Below are 4,496 nucleotides of genomic sequence, written 5' to 3'. Positions count from 1 at the left end.
GAAAGCTCAAAGACTAATAAGGATCAGAAAGAAACTTTATATGTACCACTTGTACTTCCATTTTGGGCATTTACTAAGGTGTTCTGTAGACTGGAGAGGAGTTATAACCAGTTACCAAAACTCCCGTTACAAGATTTTGAAAGGCATACACATGAGTAGGCTATCCAAGTTCATAAGACTCCTCTGTATAGCAGACTCATTCTTCTGGCTGGATTTTCCATGGAAGAAGCACACAAATAATTTATTCCCAAATTTTTTCATCATATATTACTAAGATACAAGAGTAACAGTACTCCTCAGTAACAGTAATTTTCTAAAGCTTCTTTTAATCTAACATTGATCTTTTTTGCCTGTGGATTTCTGTCTTTTGGGGAAAAAAACTCCAGCCATATAAAAACAGAGCTGTATAGTGTGCTTCACAGACATGTCATGAAAAGCAAATAAGTCATAAACAAGCATATTCATTTATTTACCACAAAAAAGAGAATCCCTGCCACTGCAAAAGCAGAAATCAAGCCAACAAAAGGCAAAGTTAGACTTTCATTAACTGAGTATTTTTGCAAAAGCTGCATATTATTGCTCTTCATTTTAAAAATTGCGATATTGCATGCAAAACCCAACAGAATTGTCTGGTTTTAGCAGAAACAGAACCATCTGGTGGGGAGGGAAAAAGCACACACACACAATAAAAATCCACAACAAATAAATGAACAAAAAGACCTCCACAAACAAACAAAAATTTAAAGTTTAATGCCTAATCTATGTTTTTCTGTCTTAAAGATTAAGACAGTCTTTTATACTCACTAATTCATAAAAAGAAATACTACTTAACCCATAGCCCTTTTTGATGGATTTCAGGCACAGATGTTTTTCAGTAATTTTCTTACAGCTGCTTACACCTGAACCTACCTTAAACAAGGTAATTGCTTGAACAACCAGTTCTTCATACTGTCATCATCTCAGTAATGGTCAACAAACATGTAAAACCAGCTAATAAGCTGCAGCATTGCTAAGGTTCCCATGTTTCTTTCCATAATCAGTCAGTAGATGTATTTTGGTCTACTGCGTTCATAACCAACATATTTCAGGTTATTTTGTTCAGATACTTCTAATCATGTGCAAATAGACCTCACAAACCAGCATGTATACAAAATATTTTAAAGTTTTAAGTAATGATATTTATGGTAGCCACATGCATAACAAAGTTCCTATTATTTTCCCCTTTCTCAGTATTCATGACACCAGAAAGAATGTACTCTTGCCATTGCAAGCAAATTTTGGTGTTAAGCTATTAAATTTAGAGAAGTTTTCAAACAAGAAGAATTAGCTTTTTTAACAGTGGCTTGCTTTTGCTGTCCAGATGGAGGCTGAGGTTACCTTATCATCATCCTTCCTCTTCAAATGAGAGAAAATGCAGTTTGCAGTCTTGGTTTTGAGATTAAAAATCCATATAACAACTAAGAAAGTTTAGATCAGTTTAGTCTCATCTCTAACAGTTAATTACAGTCACTCCCTTGTAAGACTCATGGAGTCCTATATATTTACTGGACAGAGGCTCTAATAAGCTTTTGGATAATTCATTTGCAGTAGCCATATATGGCAATGTACTTAGTTTTAGAAGCTTACTTCTGGTTCACCGATGAATTACAATGTTTGTTCTACTACAATATTTAGTTAGACAGTCTTGTTTACAGTAGGATATGTTTCTAAAAGTAATCATGCTAGCTAGAAGATATAACTTTCAAAAAGTCTTAAATCATCCTTGTTTTGGACAATACTTGAATTTCTAAAACCCCAAATCTGTGGTAATTCATATAACTTCAAAGATAGTGAATTTAGTCCATGAATTTAGCAGTCCAGCCATTCTAAACAGCAGTTCACAAAGCATGTAAAAATCACAACTTCTATTTGAAATTTACCACTGCTACCATGAAAAGAACTGTAATCACCCAGTGAGACATACACAGAATATTAGTTGCTGAAGGGTTGTTTAATATTAATATGAGATACGGGCTGATGTTAACCAAACAACAAAACAGCAACAAAACCCAAGAAAATAAACCAAAAAACACTGTGCAAAACCAGATAGATCTCTGTCATTGTAAGAACACATATAGAAGCTTCACATCATAAGGTGAATGGGGCAAAAGTCTCACCGACGACCATCTCACAGAAAAACAGAATGATTTAGGGTGAAAGACTTGAGATCATCTAGTCCAAACCCTGTGCTCAAGGAAAATCAGCCAGAATAGATCACTTAGGATCATGGCCAGTCAGATTTTAAAAATCACCAAGAAAAGCTTCACAAAGCTGAAAAACTTATTGCAGTGTTTGACCACTTTCACACTTAAAAATTTCTTGTGTTCAGAGGAAATTTCAGGTGCTTACTTTGTGTGCACTGCCTCCTAACTGTCCAGAAAGCTGGGAATTAACAACAGTGTAGTTTCTACCTCTTCAAGTCTCAGAACTCCCTTTAGCTTGATCTGCTGGCCAGAAGAAACTTCCCTAGGTTGCAGTATGAATGATAGTCCTGTTCCTTAATCTCCTTTGTAGTCCTGCAGCACACCCGTTCCAGTGAGTCTGTAACACCTTTGTTCTGGAGAACCCAGAACTGGTCCCAGCATTCCAGATGTGATCACACTAGCACTGAGTAAGGACAGCATCACTTCCCTAGAACTGTTTTAAGCGCTTTGCCTAATGCAGATTAAAGACACTCCTGGCCTTTTTTTGCAAAACGTGTGTATTGCTGCGTTGTGGTCAGCTTGTCCACCGTGAACTCTTGGGTGTTCTCTAAAGGGCTGCTTTCCAGATGGGTGGGCCCCTACATACTACTGGTGCATGGGGTTATTCTTCCCCCAGGTGCAGGCTTTGCTACTTTCTTGAAATTCATGAGGTTCCTGTTTGCCCCTTTCTCAGTTTTGTAAAGGTCCCTCTCAAGAGCAGCAATCAGCCAGTCTATCAGTCACTTGTCCACTGCACAATATATCCCATCATTCAGGCCATCATAAAAGAGTTGAATTTTACTAGCCCCTGTATTGATCTGTGGGGTTCAGCACTAGTGACTTCATTCAACCTGGACTTCCTGTTTTGACACTCTGGGCACAGTTACCAGATCAGTTTTTAGCTCACCCTCCCTGTCTGGATACACACAACACACTTCACTGTGATGTTAACCTTTGCTTTGTGAAACCTCTGACCTCCACAACATCTACTTGCCTCCACTATGTATTTCTGTGAAACAAGGTAAATGGATAAACTTCTATTTGGCCTGTCTTATAGTCACTGTGATACTACTAAACCAGCAAGGGAAATCTTTAATGAGTCATAAAGCCAGATTATAAATTACAACAGCAATTCTTCCTTCTTTCTCCCCCTAAATAACCACTCCAGAGCAAGACTGCTGATAACTTCTTCAGAAGAGAAAGCTCTCATTGCTATGCCCCACAAGTTTTGTAATTTATGCAACCGCATTAAGCAGCAGAAACTAAACTATGATATCAGAGTCTCAGACAGAACTAAAGAGACAAGTTTTCCAGTTGAACTACAGTACTATATGTCTTTTAATGATCAGCTACACCCCACACAAACCATGTCAGAGCTAGAAAGTTATTTCAGAGTTTTAGGCCACATTGCCAAACATTAAGGAGGATCAGTATTTAATTCTTTCAGGGCTAGTTAATCTCTTGCTATGAGCCAATTCATCACGAAACAAGCACAAAACTTATCAGGAGACATTCATCTATATTGAAGCAAGCAAATCCTGCCCTTTTTCTTCTCTCCCTCAAAAGCCATCAAGTCTTGTACTTTCACATAGGGTGCAGTCAATTCTGTTTTATTTCCTGAATCTTTATTTACAAATAGAGGATCTTCTTGAGTTGCATACTTAACCTCTACCTAATTTAACAGCTATATTTAGAGAATTAGATGAAACTTGAGCCATACGTCATAATCCTTTGTTCTAGCACTTGTTTAAAAATCTTGACTGAGTCACTGAACACAGTCCTTGTAACCCAAGAAAGAAGGCACACAGTTTCATAAGAGTGACATGAACAGCCAATGCAACAGGAAAAAAAAATACTACCAAAGTAAAGCAAGTGTAGAGCGTATCTTACTCCTTAAAATTTTCCTGTCAATTTTGAATGATACTTCAGTAGTAGGCAACATTGTTTAATGTCTGGTAACCGTGGCTAACTTGTGACCAATTGCACTGTGCTATACAAATATGGCTTTAATAACGTGACTCATAACTTAATAAAACTTAACATAAGTCAGAAAGAAAATGAAGCTCTATTTTAGATTTGATGCTTCCATACACATTCTTGCTAGCCCTTCATCATTGTGTTTCTTGGAGTCAAGAAGAACTCAGTCACATTTGGAAATGACAAAGCATACACAGATGCAGTAAGAAAATAGGTTTTATTTTATAATTTTATAGAAACATTTTTAGATTGCTTAAATAAAGCAGCTGCACAGCAACTTTCTGTATATAATCCAGA

This window comes from Agelaius phoeniceus, chromosome Z (genome assembly GCF_051311805.1).
Source record: "Agelaius phoeniceus isolate bAgePho1 chromosome Z, bAgePho1.hap1, whole genome shotgun sequence".
In the NCBI taxonomy this organism is placed as follows: Eukaryota; Metazoa; Chordata; class Aves; order Passeriformes; family Icteridae; genus Agelaius; species Agelaius phoeniceus.
This window is presented reverse-complemented; position numbering follows the sequence as displayed.